The sequence below is a fragment of the Orycteropus afer genome, unplaced genomic scaffold (assembly GCF_000298275.1).
Source record: "Orycteropus afer afer isolate SDZICR_OR568_19922 unplaced genomic scaffold, OryAfe1.0 scaffold00126, whole genome shotgun sequence".
Taxonomy (NCBI): domain Eukaryota; kingdom Metazoa; phylum Chordata; class Mammalia; order Tubulidentata; family Orycteropodidae; genus Orycteropus; species Orycteropus afer.
The window spans coordinates 3,800,480-3,812,191 of NW_006921713.1; positions in this window are offsets into that span (position 1 = coordinate 3,800,480).

Sequence of the window (11,712 nt, forward strand, 5' to 3'; positions counted from 1 at the left end):
CCCCAGATCAACTGATATCACATGGTACTCTTTCTGGCTTGGCTCACCCCCACCTGAGTCACCTCATTAGTATAAACCTTCAAGTATGGACCTCATAAAAGATACTCAGTTACTAGAAAAATGACAGTTTCTCCCAGGAACCAAGGAAAATGATCAAACTATTTGGGTAAAGTCCATTTTAAATGCCACACCAATGATAGGTAGCATCTAAACCATTAACAGGAGAATGTTGGAACTCCTGGGAACTAAAACTCCATGAAAATGAGCCAAGAGAGAATTAGGGACCCTATCTCTGGACATCTCCCTCCTGACCACAAGGCAGTGAGTGACACAACTACACTTTGGGCCACCTCATTTTTCACTGGGGCACCATGTGAGATGAACTCCCCCCAAAATCCCCTATGAGAAGTCTCCAGCTTTTCACAGATGTCCTGGGGGGTTGATCTGCACTAGGGACCCCAGCAATATCTCAACCCTAGATTCAGTCTGAACTTCTTTTCTCTCCCCATCAGAAGAGTTTCTATTGCCCATTTCTCTTCAGTGAGGAATTCCCCTAGGTCACACCTGCATTTTTTCCTACTCGTGAATTTCTTGGTTCTAGGAGGAATGTTCCCCTTCCCTGGGGCATAGCTTTAATGACAGATTTTGTGGTTTAAGGGAGAGATTATATTATCTGTGAACATATCTCAAATATATTACCATTTTACATATATAGACACAGAGTATAATATATTAGTATATTGAACCCACATGGCAACATCCTAGGAGCTCTGGTGACATAGTGATTAAAGCATTCAGTTGCTAACCAAAAGGTCGATGATTCAAACTCACCAGCTTCTATGTGGGAGAAAGATGAGGCAATCTGCTTTCATAAAGATTTACAGCCTTGGAAACCCTGCTGGGCAGTTCTACTCTGTTCTATAGTTTCACTATGAGTCAGAATCAACTCAATGGCAGTGTGTTGTTGTTGTTGTTGTTATGTGCCGTCGAGTCGGCCCCGACTCATAGCGACCCCTCCTTGGGTTTCCGAGGCAGTATCACTACGGAAGTAGGATTGCCCAACCTTCCTTCCGAGGAGTGGCTGGTGGGTTTGAACCGCCAGCCTTCTGGTTAGCAGTCAAGTGCTTTAGCCACTATGGGTGGATAATACCCTAACACAAAACTTGAGAAAGAAACACAGATTTGGAAAGTAAAATCACGTTTTACTGTATATAAAAATTCTAATCACAAACACCAACTAAAAACACCTTAGTGTTATACATAACCTTCCCCTAGATTGTCCCCAGTTGGTGCAAATGGTTATAATGGACAGACTGGCAATTCTAATCTACCCAGATGCTCTTCCAGGGTAAGGCCTGCTGATGTGCTTCTGAAAGATCACAGCGTTGATAATTCTGTGGAGCAGTACTATTCTGCACATGGGGTCGCCATGAGTCAGAATTAGCTCAAAGGCAACCGACAACAATAACAATAGACTATAAAATATTTAAAAACTTCCAGTTCAACAGTATGCATCTAATTCATTTAGATATTGATAAGCTCTAATGCTAAGACTCTAAGAATTGGTTCACCTCTGCTTTCTATGTTTTAAATTTTTCTCTTGGAATATTGCAAACATAAATAAAAGTAGAGAGAACAGTATATTTTCTATGTACTTATTACTCACCATTAACAGTTAGCAACTCACCACCAACCTTATTTCATCTATATACCCACTTGTCTCTTTCTCTTTCACCCATGAATTTTGAACCTATCTCAAGCATCATATCATCTGTTAACATTTCAGGAGTAATTCTAAAAGACAGAGACTTTTTTATGAGACATTCAATATTATTATTGCAAAAGGTTTGGGAAGGTGGCACCTAACCTCCTATAACTTCACAAGGAGGAGACAGAATCCCCATCAGCAGCCCAAGGCTGATTCTTATGAGGTAGAGATCAGACATGCCACCACTCTCTCTTTTTACCAATTCTGACACCAACTCTCCCTCCCACAGCTCTCTCTGCTTCTCTGCTGCGTTCAATACTTCATTGCAATGACCATACAGAACTCATAGACAATACTCATGAATATAGGGTTTACCAGGGAAGCAACCAGTTACAATTCTGGTTCAGGAATGCTCAGGATACAATTATTTGATCAGGACAGCCTTCCCTAGGCCATGCCTGCAAGCACGCCTCTCTTTGGCCCTTGGCCTCTCAGCCTGGCCTCTGCCCTGCTGGGACAAGTGTTAAAAAGCTCTTTTAGCCTCTGATAGTACACATCAAGGAGCTCTGGTGGCATAATGCCTAAAGCATTTGACTACCAACCAGAAGGTTGATGGTTCAAACCCACCAGCCATTCCATGGAAGGAAGACTGGACAGTCTATTTCTATAAAGATTGATGACCTTGGAAACACAAAAGGGGTCACTATGAGTTGGAATCGACTCAATGGCAGTGAGTTTGGTTTTTGGTAGCTACACCTCACTTCACCAGCAAGCCTCCTGCCCAAAGGAGTCTTCCCCTTCTCTGGGGTGGCAAGCTCACTGTTCTGTTTCATGCAGGTCTCTTCCTTCAGTTGGTTCTGCTGGCTCTGCTGCCCCCATCTCTCAGCCGTCTCAGTGCAGGGATCTTGAGTCCAAGTATGTGCTCCACTACTAGCTCTTCTCTCTTAACGGCAATGAGATCCCCTTTTTCGGCCTCTGGCATGGCTCATTTTAAGCCTAGCTGATGGTAAAACTGACCAACCCTCACCTTATGGTTCCATATACCTTATTTGCATGGTCCTAAGCCCACAAGGGTGCCATATACCTTATTTATATTATTAACTAGCTATCCAATTCCCTTGGTGAGCCACAAGCACATTACATTTTTATAGTCTCACCCTGTCATCTGGTGGGAGTCACAAAGGCCATGGTTGAAAGAGCCATATTAAGTAATTCACTGCACCAGCAATTATCATACCTAAAATTGTTAAAATAATTCTTTAATATCAAATATTCAACCAAATTTCCCCAATTTCTGTTTTTTTTTTTTTTTTTACTTTCTTGAGCTAGAATCCAAATAACACTTATACATTCATTGCAACTAAATTTTTTAATCTATAGCTTTTTTTAAATCAAGTTTTTTTAATCTATAGCTTTTCTGTCTCTCTTTCACTGTCTCTCACTTTCTCTGAGAGTTTTTGTTGAAGAAAATGGGTGTCTTATCCTGCAGAGTTTTCCTCAGTTTGAGTTTTTCTGATTTCATACTCATTTTGTTATTTGCCCATTGTATTTCATCTACATTTTTTATTCAAAAGTGGAGATTCACTTTGGTTTTTTTTTTCATCCAGACTACTTTATATGTAATATTGAGTACTTTCCTCAGGAATAAATAATTGCTGGATGTCTTTCATGTATGTGATGTTACAGCCATTAATGACCATTACTTAGGTCCATTAATTCATAAAGTATTTTAAATATAAATTATTTTTTCAATTGTTAGCTAATATGCTTTTACAAAGAGACATTTCTCCCTCATCAACTATTTGGTTATGCTGAGGTACAGTTTGTATTTAAAAAAAAAAAAAAAATCAAGATTAATGCCTATTTTCTCTTTAATAGTTTTCTAAAAGAATAAGATCCTTAGTACCCTTCAAACAAAACAAAATGTATGCATGTGTCTATGTTTGCACATATATATATCATATACATATATACACACACACATACATACATATATAAGGAACTCATGGATTTAAACATCTTTGATGTCTCATAATCCATTGTAATTATCATCCTTACAAGAACAACAACTCACTGCTGTCCAGTCAGATCCAACTCATAGCGACCCCCTCCTTGGGGTTCTGAGGCAAGGCGTATCACTACCGAAGTAGATTGCCCAACCTTCCTTCTGAGGAGTGGCTGGGGGGTTTGAACTGCCAGCCATCTGGTTAGCAGTCAAATGCCTTAGGCACTACACCACCAGAGCTCCCAATTATCATTCTTATTGATGCAAATTGTCTTGTGTTCGGTAAGGGAGCCTATTTACCATAAGTTTCTGAGTTCTTTTGACATGACACTGTTTTTAGTGTGTGCTAGCAAGTCAATTCTTCCCATATAAATCCCATATGACAAAACTGCACCTTAGGGTTTCCTAGGCTGTAATCTTTATGATTGCCAGGTCTTTCTCTCATAGAGGCCCTGTTGTTGTTGTTATGTGCCGTCGAGTCGAACCTTACTCATAGCGACCCCTCCTTGGGTTTCTGAGGCAATATCACTATGGAAGTAGATTGCCCAATCTTCCTTCCAAGGAGTGACTGGTGGGTTTGAATCGCCAGCTTTCTGGCTAGCAGTCAAGTGCTTTAGTCACTACGCTACCAGAGCTCCCCATGGAGCCCTGGGTGGGTTCAAACCACCAACCTTTTGGTTAGCAGCTGTGTTTAACTGTTGCACCATCAAATCTCCTCAGTAGTCTTGAATACATTTCTTATTTTCTGATGTGACAAATTATATACCAAGTTCGTTTTATATTTCCTGCATGTAGATGCTACTTCATTGAAGCTGCCAAAGATATAAAATATAATTTAACTTCATTTTGTCTTAGATAAAACTAAGCTCAAATTAATACTTGGATTAAAATCCAGAGTACAGGATTTTTCACTTAATCTAATTGATTTTGTATCTATATCTCCTTTCTGCCATAAACCGACTCCCAGTTTTCAACACCACCACACTACATACACAATGTATAGACATTACCACAAATAATATCACTATTTATTTATTAGGAGCTCTGGTAGCATAGTGCCTAAGGCACTTGACTGCTAACCAGAAGGCTGGTGGTTCAAACCCACCAGCCACTCCTCGGAAGTAAGGTTGGGCAATCTACTTCCTTAGTGATACTGCCTTGGAAACCCAAGGAGGGGTCGCTGTGAGTTGGGTCTGACTCGATGGCAAATAACAACAACTTATTTATTTTATTTTGTTATACAGTCAAATTGTTATGCTTTAAACTCACTTAGGATAGATATCTGTCTCACATCCATAGGGTAAGCACTGAGATGTCTTTGTTTCATTGTTTCTAACTGTGTAGGAATTGCCCTTTGTATTTAGTTTTGTTTTATTATTATGTAAAAGATTTGCATGATTCCAAAGTTACATTTTCAAAACAAAATATAGTTTAGAAAAAGGAAAGAGAATACCTTTTATCCTTGTCCTCTTCAGTATTCCTTCCTTTCCTCTCTAGGTAACTGTTTTTTTAAAACTTTATGTCTTTTTGTTGAGTTTTAAAATTTAATTTTAAAAACATACATATTCATAGGTATGTGTATTCTTATATCCTGAAGATTATTCCGTAATAATATAGAGGGATTTTTCTAATTCCTTTTTACAGCTACATAATTATCCATTGTATGAACACATCGTAGTTTATTCAACCATTCCCTATGGTAAATATTTGAGTTGTTGGCAGTAATTAGCTATTACAAATGGTACTTCAGTGAACAACCTCATTCAAAAGTATTTTTTCATTTTTGTCAGATGTATCTTTGGGACAGATTTCTAAAAGTGGAACTCTATATAATTTTTCTAGTTCATATTTTCAAATACATTTTAAAACTCCAATGCATGATTCTAAACATAATGGCAATTGCTTTTGTTTTTGGTGTAGGGTTTTGGGGTGAATTAGCAGATTGAAAATTTGTTTATGTGGCAAAAGCAATGAGAAGTCATGATGCTCTTAGTGAAACAATATGCTGTTTCACCATAATACAGTAATAAATTTAAATCCATCAAAGAAAGTAGGAGCAATTTTAAAAGCAATAACCATGACTATATTATATGTATGCAATATAAAATCACTACCATGAGCATTAATGTCCTAGGAAAAAACAAAGATGTTAAACTAGTTCTCATCAACTGTTTCTAAGTTTTCCATTCAATTGCATTTGGCCATAGTTTATTCTATTCTCTGTTAGTGTAAACTACTTGGCATTGGGTATGAAGTGATGAAACATTAATGTTTTTAACTACCATTTCTGAGAATTGAGTGATTTAATAGTGTTACACTGGAAGTGTTTTGATTTGTGTATATCTACTCCAAGCAAAAAGAGACTTTTCCAGCAAAAGGGGCTTTAATATGTCAACATCAAGAGTACTAATCTCATGAAGAAAATTCCACTACTAGAGAGAAAACGTACAGGCTTAAATCATGCTGGTGAGAAGCTATGTTTTCATAAAGGTCAATTAACAGTATCTTGATCATTTAAAGACCATACTTTGAGCAAGAAATCAATCACCCAATATTCCAGCATATGTCATACCATATACCTGTTGCTGTGGAGTCAGTTCCAAATCATGGTGACCTTATGACAGAGTAAAGTATAATTTTTACAGAAATGGACTGCTACATCTTTCTCCTGCAGAGTGGCTGGTGGGTTGAAACATCTCACTTTCTGGTTAACATCAGAGTGCTTAACCTCTGTGCCAACAGGAGTCCCATACCAGATGTTGTTAGGTGTTGTCCAGTCAGCTCTGACTCATAGTGACCCTATGTACAACAGAACGAAATGTTGCCAGGTCCGACGCCATCCTCACAGTCCTTGCTATGCTTGAGCCCATCGTTGCAGACACTGTATCAATACATCTTGTTGAGGATCTTCCCCTTTTTCATTGCTCCTCTACTTTACCAAGCATGACATCCTTCTCCAGGGAATGGTCCCTTCTGACATCATGACCAAAGTAGGTGAGACGAAGTCTGGCCATCCTCACTTCCAAGGAGCATTTAGCTGCATTTCCTTCAAGACAGATTTGTTAGTTCTTCTGGCAATCCATGGTATATTTCAGTATTCTTTGCCAACACCACAATTCAAAGGTGTCAACTCTTGTTTGGTCTTCTTTATTCATTGTCCAGCTTTCACATGCATATGAGACAATTGAAAATACCATGGCTTGGGTCAGGTGTACCTTGGCCTTCATAGTGGCATATTTGCTCTTTAACACTTTAAATAAGTCTTTTGCAGCAGATTTGCCCAGTGTGATATGACATCTGTTTTCTTGACTGCTGCTTCCATGGGTGTTGATTGTGGATCCAAGTAAAATGAAATCCCTGACAACTTCAAACTTTTCTCCCTTTATGGTGATGTTGCTGATTGCTTCAGTTGTGAGGATTTTTGTTTCTTTTGTTGAGGTGTAATCCATACTGAAGTGTAGTCTTTGATCTTCATCAGTAAGTGCTTCAAGTCTTCTTAACTTTCAGCAAGCATGGTCTGTCATCTGCATATTGCAGGTTGTTAATGAGTCTTCCTCCAATCCTGATGCCGTGTTCTTCTTCATATAGTCCAGCTTCCCAGATTATTTTCTCAGCATACAGATTGAAAAGATACTACCCTGTTGCATACCCTTCCTGATTTAAAACCATGCAGTGTCCCCTCATTCTGTTTGAACAGCCACCTCTTGGTCTGTATACAGGTTCCTCATGGTACAATTAAGTGTTCTGGAATTCCCATTCTTCTCAATGTTATCCATAATTTGTTATGATCTGCACAGTAAAATCCCTTTTCATAGCCAACAGAACACAAGTAAACATATTTCTGGTATTCTCTGTTTTCAGCCAAGATCCATCTGACATCAGCAATGATATCCCTCATTCCACATCCTCTTCTGAATCCAGTTTGAATTTCTGGATATTCCCAGTCAATATACTGCCACAACTATTTTTTAATTACCTTCAGAAAAAATTACTTCCATGTGATATTAAAGATATTAAAGATATTGTTCAATAACTTCCACATTCTGTTGGATCACCTTTCTTTGGTATGGGCACAAATATGGATCTTTCCCAGTTGATTGCCCAGGTAACTGTCTTCCAAATTTCTTGGCATAACCAAATAAGCACCGTCAGTGCTGCATCTGTTTGTTGAAAAATCTCAATGGGTATTCCATCAATTCCTAGAGACTTATTTCTCATCAATTGCCTCAGTGCAGCTTGGACTTCTTTCAGTACTTTTGGTTCTTGATTATATGCTACTTCCTAAAATAGCTGAATGATGACCAGTTGTTTTGGGTACAGTGACTCTGTGTATTCCTTCTATCTTCTTTTGATGCTTCCTGCATCGTTCAATATTTTGCCCATAGAATCCTTCAATATTGTAACTTAGGGCTTGAGTTTTTTTCTTCAGTTCTTTCAGCTTGAGAAATGCTGAGCCTGTTCTTCCCTTTGGGCTTTCTAATTCCAGGTATTTACACATTTCATTATAATACTTTGTCTTCTTGAGCCATCCTTTGAAATCTTCTGTTTAGCTCTTTTATTTCATCATTTCTTCCATTCAGTTTAGCTACTCTCCATTCAAGTGCAAGTTTCAGTGTTTCTTCTGATATCCATTTTGGCCTTTTCTTCTTTGCCTGTCTTTTTAATATCTCTGCTTTCTTTGTGTATCATGTTCTTAATGTCATCCCACAATCTGGTCTTTGGTCATTGGTTGTTCAGTGCATCAAATCTGTTGTTCAGATAGTCTCTAAATTCAGGTGAGATATAATCAGGGTCATATTTTAACTCTCAAAGACTTGTTTTAATTTTCTTCAGCTTCCATTTGAACTTGCATATGAGCAATGATGGTCTGTTCCACAGTCAGCTCCTAGCTTTGTTTTTCACTGAAGATACTGAGCTTCTCCATCATCTTTTTCTACTGGTAGAGTCAGTTTTATTCCTGTGTATTCCATCTGGTGAAGTTCACATGTATAATCACCATTTGTTGTTGAAAAAATGTATTTGCAATGAATAAATCATTGGTCTTGAAAAATTCTATCATATGATCTTCAGCATCATTTCTATTACCAAGGCCATATTTTCCAACTACCAATGATTCTTCTTTGTTTCCAACTTTTGCATTCCAATCACCAGCAATAATCAATACATCTTGATTGCATGTTTGGTCAACATTTTTACCACAAAAGTTGGTAAAAATCTTCAATTTCTTCATCTTTGGCTTTAGTGTTTGATGTGTAAATTTGAATAATAGTTGCATTAACTGGTCTTCCTTATAAGTGTATGGATATTATCCTATCACTAATAGCAAAATACTTAAGAATAGATCTTGAAATATTCTTTTTGATGATAAATACATCATTCCTCTTCAGTCTGTCATTCCTGGCATAGTAGATCATATGGTTGTCTGATTCAAAATGGCCAACACCAGTCCATTTCAGCTCACTAATGCCTAAGGCACTTGATTGCTAACCAGAAAGCTGGCAGTTAAAACCCACCAGCCACTCCTCGGAAGGAAGGTTGGGCAATCTACTTCTGTAGTGATACCACTTCAGAAACCCAAGGAGGGGTCGCTATGAGTTGGGTCCAACTTGATGGCAAATAACAACAACAACAATGCCTAGGATATCTCTTTATGTGTTCCATTTCATTTTTGACAACTTCAATTTTCCTAGATTCATACTTCATACATTACATGTTCCAATTATTAATGAATGTTTGTAGTTGTTTCTTCCCAGTTTGAGTCATGCCACATCAGCAAATATAAGTCCTGAAAGCTTTACTCCATCCACATCATTAAGGTCAACTCGACTCCCCAGTACAGTTGTACTCCCCATTTATAGTTTGAGTGCCTTCCAACTTGAGTAGCTAATCTTCTGGTACTATACCAGAAAATAGTTTACTACTATACATAAGGTTTTCAATGGCCAATTTTTTCAGAAGTAGATGGCCCCATCCTTCTTCCCAGCCTGTCTTAGTCTGGAAGCTCTGCTGAAACTTATCTAACATAGATGACCCTGCTGGTATTTCTAATACTGGTGGCATAGCCTTCAGCCTCACAGCATCATGCAACCCATCATAGTATGACAAAATAACAGATGGCTGGTAGTCCCATACCATATAGGACATAATAATTTGAAACAAAAATGGATAGTTTGAGTCAAATATAAGATCAATGTTAAAACAAGGGGTTTTCTTAGTCATAGTGATTAAAGTCTGGCACCTATTAGTTAATAGAAAGGGAACTAGAGAAATCTCAGAATCCTTCTATACCCTTTTCATTCAATTATATAAATCATGAGTTTGAAATCTCTTTTTTTTTTTTTTTTTTCTTATTAAATAGTGTTCTGCAATTCGACTGTTACTTTCCTTTCTATTCAAAGTTAGTGATTGTTTTACCATTGGTTCTTGATTATATGCCACCTCTTGAAATGGATGAAGATTGAATCTCTTTTTTTTTTTTTTTTTTGGTAAAGGGCCATACAGTAAATATTTCAGACTGTGAGCCAAGAGGCAAAATCAAGTATATTATAAACACATAAGTAGAGAGGAAATAAGTCTACACATCTTTTAACTGATAATGTTCCAAGTATAATAACAAATGAGTACAATGTTTGCGTAATAGAAGTTGATTAGTAAGAAGAATGGAATTCTTTTTTTCGGGGGGGCGGGGATAGTGATGACATTTTGTTTAATTTGGGTTCAAAGTTAGTGTTTCCATTCATCAAATTAATTGAAAATATTCATCAGTAAAAATCATTTTTAGCTCACAGGCCACAGAAAAACAAGCATTGGGCCAGATTTGGCTCATAGGTAAGTGTTGCTGTTATGTGCCGTCGAGTTGGACCCGACTCATAGAGACCCCTCCTTGGGTTTCGGAGGCAGTATCACTACGGAAATAGATTGCCCCATCTTCCTTCTGAGGAATGGCTGGGGGGTTTGAACCGCCAGCCTTCTGATTAGCAGTTAAGTGCCTTAGGCACTATGCTACCAGAGCTCCCCATAGGTAAATAGTTTACATTATATTATGGGTTCAGACTTTTCAAGGAATTCTTTTGCTTTCCTTATAGGTCCCAAGTTAAAAAATCCCCACTGGATGCAAATTCTACAAAGCAGGGATCATGGTCTATTTATCAACATATGCAAGCACCTGGAGCAATGTCTGACACATAGGAGGCCTTCAGTAAATATTTTTGCATAAAAATGTGAATGAAACATTTCCTGCTGTTTTATGAATGGACTTTTGAGCTGAGTAGAACCTACCCAACTCTTGCACTCAAGATTCTGGGAGCACAGAATGGAAAAGGCCAAGCAACACTATCTCATTTACTACTGGGCATACAATTTGTTTCACCAGCAATCATCACTATTATCAAGAGATAGCACTTTCAAGTGTCAGAAGAAAAATTTATGGAAGTAAAACTTAAAATGGGAGTAATTCAATGTCTTTAATTGTTGAATTTGGAATTGGTGACATCACATTGATGATTTAGAGAAAATTTAAAGACTATTATTGTAAGACATTAAACAAATAAAATGTTATTTAACTCACAAATATAGCATTGACCTCATTAGTAGAGGCTACAAGCATTCTATTATAATTATTCCCACATTTGCTATTTATATGTTAGTAGTAGGAGCTCTGGTGGCATAGTGCCTAAGGCACTTGACTGCTAACCAGAAAGCTGGTAGTTCAAACCCACCAGCCACTACTCGGAAGGAAGGATGGGCAATCAGAGGGTGTTTCAAAACTTTTTCTAATTAAATCTCTCCATTTTAAATGTGAAGAGATGGAGAGAACAAGAGTGGGTGACTTATTAGTGGCAAGCAAATTAGTGGCAAACTTGTGATTAAAACCAATTCTTGGATCTCACCTCTAACTATTATAACTAAATTACATTCCCTTAGTTATCAAGTTTATATTTTTGGATCATGGACAAAGATTGAGCACAACCCTTATTTTCTTGATGAGTACAATCCATAG